At 45.9% G+C, this 13077-nt stretch overlaps 1 pseudogene; it reads left to right on the forward strand.

The window, feature by feature from the left end:
* LOC110331196 overlaps positions 1 to 10736 on the forward strand; it is a 69437-nt pseudogene extending 58701 nt beyond the window's left edge.
* The last annotated feature ends 2341 nt before the right edge of the window (positions 10737 to 13077 follow it).

The raw sequence follows: 13077 nt of genomic DNA on the forward strand, positions 1-13077 counted from the left end.
GGGAGAGAGAGAGAGAGAGAGAGAGAGAGAGAGAGAGAGAGAGAGAGAGAGAGAGAGAGAGAAAATAGATTAATAGATACATAGGTAAAACAATTAAATAAAAAGTCACACTTGTGCTCACACGCACTCATATACCATACACAAAATATAATAGTTTTTAAAAATGAAGACATTTCATTTAATAAAAGATGACAGCAAATAAGCACACAAAAATATTCTCCAGAGTCACAAAAGAAGAGTAACCAGGCCATCCTCACCAGACCCTCAGAACAGCCAGGGTGGCAATGCCAAGTGCAGATGAGCATGTTTAGCACCTGAAACATGAGTATCGTGTCTGAGGACATGCAAATGGTAGCGCCTCTTCAAAAAATGGCTGGCAAACTTTGTAAAATGTCAAAGACACATCTGTCATACAATTTAATCATCCCTCTTTTTTTGTTGTTGTTTTTTGTTTTGGTTTTGGTTCTTTTGTTTTTCGAGATAGGGTTTCTCTGTATAGCCCTGGCTGTCCTGGCACTCACTCTGTAGACCAGGCTGGCCTCAAACTAAGAAATCTGCCTGCCTCTGCCTCCCAAGTGCTGGGGTTAAAGGTGTCCGCCACCACTGCCCAGCTAGTATCCAGTGTTCACAGTAGCTCTCCTTAGACTATCTCATCACTGGAAGTAATCCCATTTGCCATCAACAGACAGACAAACTGGAAACCCATCTAATGGACAACCGCTCAGTAATGAGAAGAAACCACTGCCCTTGCACACTACACGAATGAGTCTGGAACTAACTACAATGAGGAAAAGAAGCCACCCGGGGCTGCATTGTTCCGTTTATATGAAACCTTCTATTCTCTTTGACTTTACAAGTTCATCTCCTGGGCAACTTCTAGGTAAACATTAATTAACAAGTGTTTTTCACATGGCTACAGCTTTCCCTTTAACTTGGTTTATAATGTTTGTGTGGTTTTCATTGCTTTTTATGATATCATCCCGTTTTGTAATAAAAAAATAATGTATATTATTACAATATAAGGCCTTAGAGATAATGTCTATCTGTGAACATAAGAGTTGCTTATATGTGCCTTATGCCTGCAATCCCAGCACTCAGGATGCAGGAGGATCAAAAGAAAAGAAAAGAAAAGAAAAGAAAAGAAAAGAAAAGAAAAGAAAAGAAAAGAGAAAAGAAAAGAAAAGAAAAAGGAAGGAAGAATAGGGAAGGAAGGAAGGAAGGGAGGGAGGAAGGAAGGAAGGAAAGAAGGAAGGAAGGAAGGAAGGAAGGAAGGAAGGAAGGAAGGAAGGAAGGAAGGAAGGACAGAAGGAAGGAAGATTCAAGTCATCCTTGACTGTATAATGAGTTGGAAGCCAGCCTGGGGGATATGTGACACCTTGTCTCAAAAAATAATTTTTTAAAAGGCAAATATAAAAGGAGGGCACTGTTGAGTAAGTAATAGGAACAACAATAATCCATAAAGCACACCCAAACAAAATAATGAATGCAAGAAACTGTCTAAGGGAAAGTAACATAGGAAATTTAAAAAAAAAGTTTGCAGAGGCTCTGGGGGATAAAGGTCAGCACATGTAGCAGGCCCAGCACCAGCACACAGACTTAAGAAAACATATTGAAATAGGGACCGGAGAATGGCTCAGCAGTGAAGATCACTGACTGCTCTTCTAGAGGTCCTGAGTTCAATTCCCAGCAACCACATGGTGGCTCACAACCATCTGTCATGGGATCCAATACACACTCTTCTGGTATGTGTCTGAAGACAGCTACAGTGTACTCATAGAAATAAAAATAAATAATATTTTGTAAAAAAGATTTCCTATAAAAAATAAAATAAGTTAAAAAAATTTTTAAAAATTGAGATAGATCAGTCTATGTATCCCAGGCTAGCCTAGAACTCAGGCTTCTCCTGCATCAGCCTCCACAGTGCTGAGACTTGGAGCATGCAACAACACACTAGGCCCTGACATGTCATCTTTAAGGTGTTCGTCTCACTATTAGATCCTAGGCCAGAGGCCTGATTCTGTGGGTTCAACAGTAGATCAGGCTCAGTTAGTTACCACCACTCAGCTGACCCGCCCCAGTGAAGCAAGCAAAGAATGTGTTCAGTGCAGTCATACTTGGGAGGAACAGAGAGTTCCCTGCTGCCGTCTTCTGAGCGCTGATAAGAAGTCGGGCTTCTGTACAGAGGTCAGGAAAGCACATGCAGTCAAGCCGTCTTTCAAACTGTGGGCTGGTTCACCCTTATCTCAGGATGGCTCTGCAGTGTCTCAACAGGCAATCAGCCCGCAGCTACTGCCTGGGGACAGTTTCCTCCCCGTCACAAGACGTGTACTGATGAGACCTGTTTTTCCTGGAATCCAAGATAACTACAGAGAAGAATGACTCAGAGAAGGGACAAGTCAGACCGGCAAGAAGTCAGACCGGCAAGATGGAGTCAGTTAGGCCCTCAGATTAAGGTAATTTAAGACTGGCAACTTCTAGGTACCATCCAGGTAATCTGGAAGAAGGCTTAAACACTGAAGGTTGATAATTTACTGAGTCAGCCTTCGGGTGGACTTGAGGGGTAGAGGCATTGCCACTTTTAGATCAAATACACCCTAGTGAAGTGTCAAGAAGGACTCTAACCCAAAGTTCAAGTCAGCCAAGGACACAGATGCAGAATAAAGACAGAATGGCCCAGACTTTAGTTACCCATTAGACACCTACGGGACCAAATCAAGAGTCAGCACTTTTTGGCAGAGGCAGCCTAAGCCCCTGTTTCAGTCCAGTTAACCTGTCTGCAGAGTGGAATGTGATAGGTTGTTGGGAATATTCCTTTTGTTGTTATTATTTGTTTGTTTCTGGTTTTCTAAGACAGGGCTTCTCTGTGTAACCCTGGCTATCCTGGACCATGCTCTGTAGCTCCGGCTGGCTTTGAACTCAGAGATGGACCTGCCTCTGCCTCCTAAGTGCTAGGATTAAAGGTGCACATTGCCACTGGCCCAGCCGCAAGCTTCCTTCTTGAACTTTCCCCTAAGCACGCTCCACTTCTCTAAACAGACAGAAAACGAATATGGAAGGACTGTGGATGGAAAGGGCCATCACGCCAGCACTCTGCTTTGAACAGCCAATTATTAATCTTCACCGGCTGCAACCAGCCTAAACTCTACCCTTCCTTCCAACCACCTATCCTATTACAAAGCCTTTCAGCCTCCCACTCTGCCTGTGGTCACTCGGTTCTTGTTTGTTCCTGGACAGCCCCTGGGTATATGCCACCTGCTATCAGCAAGCATCTCTTTATGGAGGTACAATGTGCTCCTGACAATCAGGACGGAGTTTTTTCCTTATTACTGTGCCAGCCCCTGGCTACCATAGCCACTGCCCAGAAATATCTGCTAATCAACTGGCAAGATGAGGGCCTCATGGTAAGTTCTGGGCCTGACTTTTTGGGGCGATCTTGGAGGGACACGGAGTGTCTCCGATGCCTAGTTGGCTCCGTCCTTCATCATTTGTGGAAGGACAGAGCTTGCATAGACGTCATCCTGAGTTGCCTTGCCTGGTTTGGGTTTGTGATTAAGTCTCACTTTATCTTCTTATACTTTAAGTAGTTCTACTTCCTCTTGTGCCTAAGGCCAGTAATGCTCATTGGTAAGGACCATGAGGACTGACGGAGGGATGTACTTGAATTGGAAAGTACATGAGGACTTGAATAGCCAAGAGTGGGGCAAAATCACAAGCATGAAGTGGTTAATAATACGAGATCACAAAAAAAAAAAAAAAAAAAAAAAAAAAAAAAAGCTGGGTAGTGGTGGCACACGCCTTTAATCCCAGCACTTGGGAGGCAGAGGCAGGCAGATTTCTGAGGATTTCTGAGTTTGAGGCCAGCCTGGTCTACAGAGTGAGTTCCAGGACAGCCAGGGCTATCTATACAGAGAAACCCTGTCTCGAAAAAAAAAAGAAAAAAGAAAAGAAAAAAAATAATACGAGATCACTGGTGCATGCAAATTTTTATCTATAAGAACCATTAAGAAACATGGTGGGGGGAGTGGGTTTGCGCACAATTCATCCCAGTAGACTGTCTGAGTCTGTAGAGTCCATCCAGCTGAATTTATACTTAAAAAAGATCATTTGATGTTTCCCTGGTTAAATTCAATTTTAACTAGGCATCCTCTATCTTTATTTGCTAAATTGGCAACCTTACCCCTAAGGGACATGTGACAGTATCTGGGCAGGTATTTCACTATTGAAAATACTAACTGGTATCTAGTAAATAAAAGCCAGGGACACACAAGGCAGAGTCAGCCCAGAGTAATCTGGCCCCAAATATTAATAATGCCACCATCAAGGGAGCCTGATTTAAGTGAGAGGTTAGTACTGATGTATAACCCCAGCGGGGCAAGGACATAGTTCAGTGCTAAGGTACTTGGTTTACTTGTGTGAGGTCCTGGGTTCTAACCTCAGCAGTGCAAACACACAATACCCCAATTAGATCATAAAAGAAACTCATTATATTGAAGGTGGGTGTGGTAACACATGCCTGTACTTTCATCACTTGTGTGGCTGGAGAGAAGAGCCTGGAGTCTGAATCACTAAAATGAACATCCAAAGAAGATGTTTACAGAGTGAAGGAAGCCTTTCCCCACCCCGGGGGTTGCAGGAGAAACGATGGACCACTATGCTGGAAGACTTGAAGCTCTTCCAAACCTGGACTTCCTCCCATGAAGAAAGCGTGCTGGAGAAAAGCATAGAAATGTCGTGTAATAGGCTCTGCACCTCGTCCTGCTGTGGCTTGTTCTTTCCACTCACGAGCCCACTTCTGCTCTGGGCAGGGGTTTCCCTTCCTTAATAAACTATATTTCTGTCTCTAACCACGTGTCTCTAAACTTGGATCCGCAGCCCTGCTCCAAGCCATGTTTCTTCTTTCATCTCTGTCAGATGCTGACCAAAAGCCTGAATGAGCTTGCTTATCCTGGAGCTAGGTGCTTTGTGACCCCTTCTCTGAAGGCCCTGCTCCATCTATCCTGCAGTTTTACACAGCTCTCCCTCCATCACTGAACCTGCCAGCCGTCTCAGACCCTAACAAAAAGGCGTGACTTTCTCCGCTCTCCTTCCCCTCCCCCCTCTGTCTCCTTCCCCTCAGCAGCTGCTTGACATTTACACTTGACTTGCCAGCCACTTTTCTCCAGATCTCTAATTGTCCTCGGACTCCCTTCTGAGTCTGTTTTGAAATCTTTGTATGAGTGAGACTGAGAACTTGAAAGGAACCCAAAATTCCCCTCAGATTTGGGAGGTAGAGGAAGGAAGGTCAGCAACTGCGAGTCATCTTTGACTACAGAGCAAGCTGAGGCCAGCCTGTGCTACATTAGATCCCGCTTCAAGAAAAAAAGAAGAGGAGGAGGAGGAGGAGGAGGAGGAGGAGGAGGAGGAGGAGGAGGAGGAGGAGGAGGAGGAGGAGGAGGAGGAGGAGGAGGAGGAGGAGGAGGAGGAGGAGAGGGGAGCCGGAAACGGTGGTAAAAGCTGAAGTTGGGAGAAAGAACAGCAGTGGGGGAGCAGAAAGGTTTGAGGAGAGCCTGGGCTACATAGCAAGACACTGTCTCCTAGAAAGACAGTTTCACCCACTACAAAGTATCCAGTATCCAGTATCCAGCTAGGTGTGTAACTCACTTGCCCCAATCCCTACTAGCAAAAAAACGCAGTGTCATTAAAATACCACAGTAGGATAGCATCCCCTTAAATACCTATAGGTCTCTTGACCACTCCACCCCCATCTCCTTTGAAAACTTGTTTGCGGAAGTTTATTGTGAATCTCTAAGCTATTAAAAAAACTAGAGCTTTTGGTGGGGAGGGAGAATTTGAGGGGCATTCTTTTGTACTTCTTATTTGCTTTTGCAGTGTGGGGGTGGAACACGGAGGTGGGGGGGAGGAGGCTTGCCCATGCAGTGCTAAACTGCCCCATTGCCCTCGTTGAAATGGGCATTTTATCATGAGGAAACACCCCTGCCTCCTGTATAGGGAGGGCTGTGACAAAATCCTCACTGCATTTGGTAGAGGAAACTCAAATATTACTGGATATTTCAGGCTCTCACCCAGCCTTATGAGGGAATGAAAGCAACTGCTAAAGGAAACCAGTGCACTTCCAGGAAAGCCACCTTCCCTTTTCAACTCTCTGAAGAGGCCCCATTGCAAAGGGCGTTTCTGAGTGTGTGTGTGTGTGTCTGTCTGTCTGTCTGTCTGTCTGTGTGTCTGTGACCCTGTGTGTTTGTCTGTGTCTGTGTGTGTGTTTTCCAGAGAAGATCAAAAGTTTTCACAGCTGATTAGCATCCAGAAAGCAACAGCCTGCTTTAACCTTGAGACGCAAATAGTCAAAGACTGTCAAGGGATCTAAAGGGCTGGCAGATTTGATGGAAGATCAAATTCCCGACATTTCTAGGGCAATTAGTTTCACATGCAAAGTCACTAGAATGGGCTGCCCACTCTCCACCTGCAGTAAAGCCCTGCTAAGACTGGGGACGGTTACGGACTTTGGACTAATTGGCCTGCACCCACCCAGCCGAGTTCATTATCCTTATTCCCAGCTATCAGAACAGAGAACGGGAACAGGGATTATTTTTCTTCGCTTTACCTCTGAAGGACCCTCCTCTTAAATAGCTCTCTGCTTCAGATCACTATACTAAGACTCCAGGTACCACGGGTAGTTATTGTGCTGCTAACTATTCACAGTACTGGAGAGAAAAGGTTGACAATGAAGTCAAGTCTTTTTGCGGGCTTCTCTTAACAGTCTACCTGAATCAGGAGTCTTAGCCTCAAAAAGGCTTAATGGCTCAGCACTATTATTATTTGACCGTTACAGAAACCAGGGAGGAAGTTGCTGTCAGTTCCAGCCCAGGACTTTGGAGCATGAACTAAATGGATTTTGAAAGCTCTGATTGCTAAGCTTCTTTCCTCATGCCTCTACTGACTGCTCCCGATGTGCAATGCTGCCTGTGATGGACAAATTCCAGCCACGTGGCCAAGGGCACGGGGTGACTTAAAAGTAGTCCATTGTCAGGATAAATTTCTCTACTCAGCTATCTGGTTCTATGTGCCCTTCGTCATTGCCTTGGCTCTCTGAAGAGCCATCCATCAGCAGCCTCTGGGGCTCTTGGATGACTAGAGGTCTTCTGTAGGGAGGTTCTGCATGCCTGACAGGTAGACGATCACCCTGGATGCTCCTCTCAGGGGCATTTCCACCCTCTTACACTGATGAGGCTGTACCATATTAGAGCCGGCAGCCTGCTCTCTCAGATTAGCCAGGGGACACTTGTGAGGACCTCGCCTAAGGGAATATGGCCAGCAGGAGATGCTGGTGGCTGGTGGGATCACAGCCCAACAGCACAGATTGCCGCTGGCACCTCTACTGTTTTGGGGTTCTTCTCATGTTTCATGAAGAAAGTGGTGTCTCGGGAGATGGAGACTAGAGAGGTGGACAACGAAATTCACAACTCAAGAAGCCATCTGGCTAAAAGCCTGCAAACCCTTCACTGCCTGGGCTACATGCTTGGGACAAAAGGAAAACAAAAAGCTTGTAATGTACAAATGTGGAGCGGAGGAGCAGATTTCATGTAGATGAACTACGTGAAGGGTCATGAACGGCCCTAGCCCAGTGATTTGGGGCCTGTTAGCTCACTACAATCCTCAGGAATGCTTTCGTCTTCTTAATACACCATGCCCGTGTCTGTTTCTAGCTTGGTATCCCAAGGTGTCTACCTGGGATTCTTTTTTGAGACACAGAAGAGCCTGGGTATGTCAGCAGGCGTCCTCCACACTCCCAGCTCTGTACTCAGTAGCAACAGGACAGAACAGGTTCTGTATGGGGTGCACAGTGTCCGCTAAGTTTCCTGGAGCACAGCAGTCAGGTGTGGCCATTAAGAACAAGGCTCTTAGCTCATTCACTGTGCTAACTTGGTGACCGTCTAGAAAGTTTTTTTTTTTTTTTTTTTTTTTTTTTTTTTTTTTTAACTGTAGTTTCCTCGTGGATCTGTGTGGGATAATATGTTTTGAGCTGAAGTGGGAAAGAAATGAACCACGAATGTGTGGTGAGCCCCCAGTCAGTGCGAACTTGGGGAGAGCCAGTAGCAGTGTGAGCCAGACTTATCCTTTGCTCCCACTCTCCGACATTCTCAAAGATGAGCAACAGAACAACAAAACCCCGTAATGTCTTACTCTCTTGCTGGCCCTTTTTTTATATTTCTAAAACCATAACCTTGGCCTACTCCCTCCTGTCCCACTTTCAATTTTGATTGTTATTACATTTCTTATTTTGGGCATATGGATGTTTTTTGCCTGCATGTATGTTTGTGCACCATCAGTGTGCCGTGCCACAGAGGCCGCAAGAGGGTGGGTAGATCCTCTGGAATTGGAGTTACAATAGGCCTTATGGGTGCTGGGAACTGAACCTGGCTCCTCTTCTGCAAGAACAGCTGATACCTTAAAATGCTGGGCCACCTCTCCGATTCTATTTCTTAATTTTTGCTCTTGGACAGTTTCGTACATATAATGAATTTTAGTCATGGCCACCCCGTTATCCTCGCCCACATCCCCTTCCTTCTCCTGCTAAAATCCTCCCTCCCAAATCTCCTTCCTACTTTCATGCTTTTTAGGGCTGAGCTAAGACGCTCACATGAACACAGCGGAGGTTATTTACTAGACCAAGGGTAACTTACAAGTGGCTTCAGCCCTGAATAAGTGACAGCTCTTTCCCGGCCACCGTGACCTCTCAGTGTCCCACAGGGAAGGCTGGTTTCTTATGGGCCCTCTCCCTTTCGGAGATGAAGCATTGAGAGGCCCAATCTTGAGCAAGCTTGTGCAGTTAGTTAACCACAGCTATGGTGAGTTAATAGCACAATGGCCAATGTTCTGTCCAGATGGTTTTTTGCTACACACATCCCTGTTCTCCAGCAATTTTCTGGTTTTTTTTTTCCATTCCTTCTCAACTTTGCTCTCTGAGTTTTTTAAAATTTTTTAAACAAACAAAAAAGATTTAAAAAAAACAAAAAACAAAAAACAAAACAAAACAAAAAACAGGATCTTGTATAATTCCTGCTGGCTTGACCTTGCTTTGTAGTCAAACATGATCTTAAACTTCTAATACTCCTGATACATCTACCTCCCAAATGCTGGGAGCACAGGCCTGTGCCAACACAACCAGCTTTCTTCCCGTTTCTTTATCAGAAAGCCGCCCCGCCCCCACCGACCTTTAGCTCTCCCGCCTGTACTGTTAGCATCCCACGTCCCACTGCAAGGGAACTGCCACTGGTTTTGATTGCTCTGCTCTCTTCTCAATGACAGCATCCACAGTGGACCAGCCCTGGGCACTGACCATCACAGGAGGATGGCATCCGAGGCCCTCACTGACCTGCTCTGCTGCAGAGCCTTTCTTTTGTCCTCATCAGTCCCAAACCTCCATTTCAGGCAACACTGTCCCTCCACAGGCTGTTTGAAAGGTGGCCGTTTATGACAGGGCAGAAAAGAAAATCCCCATCACGTCCTTTTCTGGGGACTTGAGTAAAGCTGCCAGGGAACAAAACACATCAGCACACTAAAGTAGGGCAAGATCAGGGGCCTTCCAGTGGGGAAACTGTGTTTCTTCTGAGATGGGGTCTATGTATCCCCAAACTATATATTCCAGGCTAGCCCCAAACTATGTATTCCAGGCTAGCCCCAAACTCACAGAGTACCTGACAATGACTTTGAACTTTACTTCTCTTGTCTCTACATCCCAAACATTGGGATCATAAAGTGCTGGGGATGGAACCCGAGGCCCCACGCATACCAGGCAAGCACTGTTCTTGAGCGACATCTGGGATAGAAACATTTTGATGGGACCACAGGGAGGAAACATGTGTCACTACATGAAAAGCCAGCATCTCTGAAAGTCGTAGGTCCCTGGGGACAACTGAGGACTCAACATCTAGGAACCGAGAAAGTAAACTGGCCAGGGGTATGGGGCAGACACAGAATGGTCAGCTTCTCCCACCTGCCACCAGGCAGCCTGGGACCTGCCTCCCTGAAGCAGCCAGTGGCAGCTGTTCTGCCTGAATATGCATATTCATGACCTGCTCTGCTGCTGCCGAGCGCGTGAAAATTTTAAATTGGCATTTTCTGTACCTGTCATGAGCTGGAAAACTTTGGCAATCAAATTGTAGACGGCAGTATGTCTGAGGTGAGAACACTCACATTCTTCAACTTAAAGAAGAAACTTTTTTCCTTCTGCAGGGACTGCCAAGTAACCAAAATCGGGGACAAAAGGCATGCAGAGAATGAGGCATGCGGAGTTTTTATTCTCCTCTGAGGTGGGTCACCTTCGGTGGAAGAAGAACCCACAGGCTACAAGTGAGCGATAATAAATGCAGGCAAAAACACCTCAGGCACATTCAGCCAGTGGTTCAGGGAGAAGTACCTTCCTCCTTGGACCACGTTCATCCTCAACTTCACGGAGAAGGCCATGATTCTGGTGACCGCTGCCGTGACTTACCGGAAGCTTCGATTGGCCACATTTTGGCTATGCCAAGGTTGAGCTAGTTCTCCCCAAGCCTATCTGAAATCCCTATAGCTATTCAGAACGTGAAAAAAAAAAAATTCAAAGTGCTAAAACTGGTAGCTTCAAACACCTTATGATTAAGGAAGCTGTGCTGGACAGTTTGGTAGCCACTGAGGTGGGGATGTGGTTTTATATCTGAGAGATCATAGGCAAACACGGCATTGTTGGCTATGAGGTTTGAAGACCAATCTTTAACTTCCGATTTGAGTTCTTATTTGAATGTTCTTGAACCATGTATAATGAGACTGCAGTCTGAATAAACTACTAGCTGTCGCGGGGTGGGGATCAGGGGGACACCACAGGCTTCTACAGTCATGACTCTCTGTTACCTAAAACACTGGAAGTATCTAAATGTAATTTTCCACGTGGGAAGTAGCTGAGGTGGATGTGTTGCACACATACATGCACACTTGGGTGCATGAGAAGGCCAGAGGACAACCTCAGCTGTCATCTTTTCTCTTTTGAGATGGGTCTCTCAGGGGCCTTGGAGATAGCTCAGTGGTTGAAGGAACTACTGCACAAGCCCGACAACCAACAAAGGTCAGTCCCTGGAGCACTCACAAGCAACTGAATGAGGTAGCACGCATCTATAATCTCAGCTCTCCTCTAGTAAGATAGGAGATGAGGCAGGAAAGGCATATGGAAACTCATGGGCTCCTGGACCAGAAGCAGAAACAAGAGAATCTACCGCTTAGGTAGAAGGCAAGATTCCCAATAAACAAGGGGCTGGCGAGGTGGCTTAGAGGTTCACAGTATTGACTGCTCTTGTATATGACCAGAGCTCAGTTGCCAGCATTCACATAGGAAGAGATGACTCACAACCCCCGGGAACTCAGGTTCCAGGGGAATCCATTACCCACTTCTGGCTTCAGAAGGTTCTGTACACGCAAGCACAAATCCACACAGACAAAATATAGATGATTAGAAGTAAACATAAAATCTTAAAGTATTTCTCTCGCTGGTCTAAGGATTTATCTAGTTGGCTAACTTTCTGAGCAGCAAGCCCCAGGGTTACACCTACCTCAGTCTTCTCGAATACCACCAGAGTGACTTATTTACCAACACATCAGCTTTTTCCTTTCTTTCTTTTTTGACATGAACTCGGGAGCTAGAACTCAGATCCTTCTGTTTGAAAGGTAAACACGGTGCTGACCGAGCCATTTCATCACCTCCTTAGGTGTGTAATTTGTATTGGTGTCCATAGGCACCAGAATTACCCTATACCTCTCCAATGCTTCCGTGGAGGAGGAAGAGGATAAAGAGGAAGAAGATGGGAGGAAGACGAAGAAAAGGAGAAGAGTAAGTCAGGAAAATATTTTTGGATAACCCTTCCATAAAAATCTCAGTGGCTTCAGAGAAAGAAAAAAAAAAAAGGCCTTTCCTTCATTGCTGATTAGATCCACTGTGGGTATTGTGTCTCAGGTGCCAGGATCCATCCTGTGCATCCTCTGTGTGGAACCCATCAGGAGGCAGGAAGGATTTGCGCAGAGAGCTCTGCTGCACCTAGCCAGAAGGGATTCTTTCACTTCTGCTTACTGCGTCTGAGGGAACTGGTCTCTGGCACAAATTCAATGGTACGGGGCTGGAAAACTACAGTCCAGCTCATGAGCATGCCCAGGGGGGAGGAGAAATGGATTCGTAAGCACCTGGTCTCTACTACAGCAAGCACCATTAACGCTGGCGTCTAGTCAGCTCCACATTTGGTTTTGCCCTTCATTGGCACAGTGTGTAATGCAGACATGGCTGGGTTGAGCGAGATTGATCGATAGCCACAGGAGGCAGAGCAATCATCTTTCCCTAGATTGGTCCGTTTCTGGCAGGTCGGCTGTCATCTCCCATTTCCTGATCATGGCAAACATCGCTAATTAATCATGAAATTCCTTCCCTGTAACTCCAGTCACAACCAGGCAGTCTTCATCAGAAAAGAACTGCAAACATTCAGGGCCAGTGGATTGTTGGAGCTGGCACACAAAACAACACTGATCTGCATCGTAGAAACCTGTCCATCCCACACATTCTATCTGCAGGAAAGCTGAAACCCAGAGAAAGAATAATTTTGTCCATCCATGGACCCTTCCACTGACAAAGGTGCATCGTGTTCTTACTATTCTCTAACTCCTCTGGTAGGCTCAGACAATGAGTGTTACCTATGACAAAAATCCAGGCCTGCCTTCCAAAAACTTCATGGAGGAATAAAAGGTGAATGGAATGAACCAGTGATTGCTACTCAGTGGAACAATTGTCTAGCAAAGATGGGTTGTTAAGAAGAATGTGACTGTGCAGAAGAAAAACTAATTAAGTCATAGATAGGTGCTTCTTCACACCTGCAATCCTGACACTTGAGAGCTGGAGGCAGGAGGATCGAGAGCTCAAGGTCAGTCTTAGATACGTGGCAAGTCAAGGCCAGCCAAGGCTACATAAGACCCTGCCAAATAAGAGAAAAGAGTTACTGAAAGATGACTCTGTGGTTAAAAGCACTTGTTACTCTTGGCAGAGGTTCTGGGTTTGGTTCCAATGACCCA

The sequence above is a fragment of the Mus pahari genome, chromosome 14 (assembly GCF_900095145.1).
Source record: "Mus pahari chromosome 14, PAHARI_EIJ_v1.1, whole genome shotgun sequence".
Classification (NCBI taxonomy): domain Eukaryota; kingdom Metazoa; phylum Chordata; class Mammalia; order Rodentia; family Muridae; genus Mus; species Mus pahari.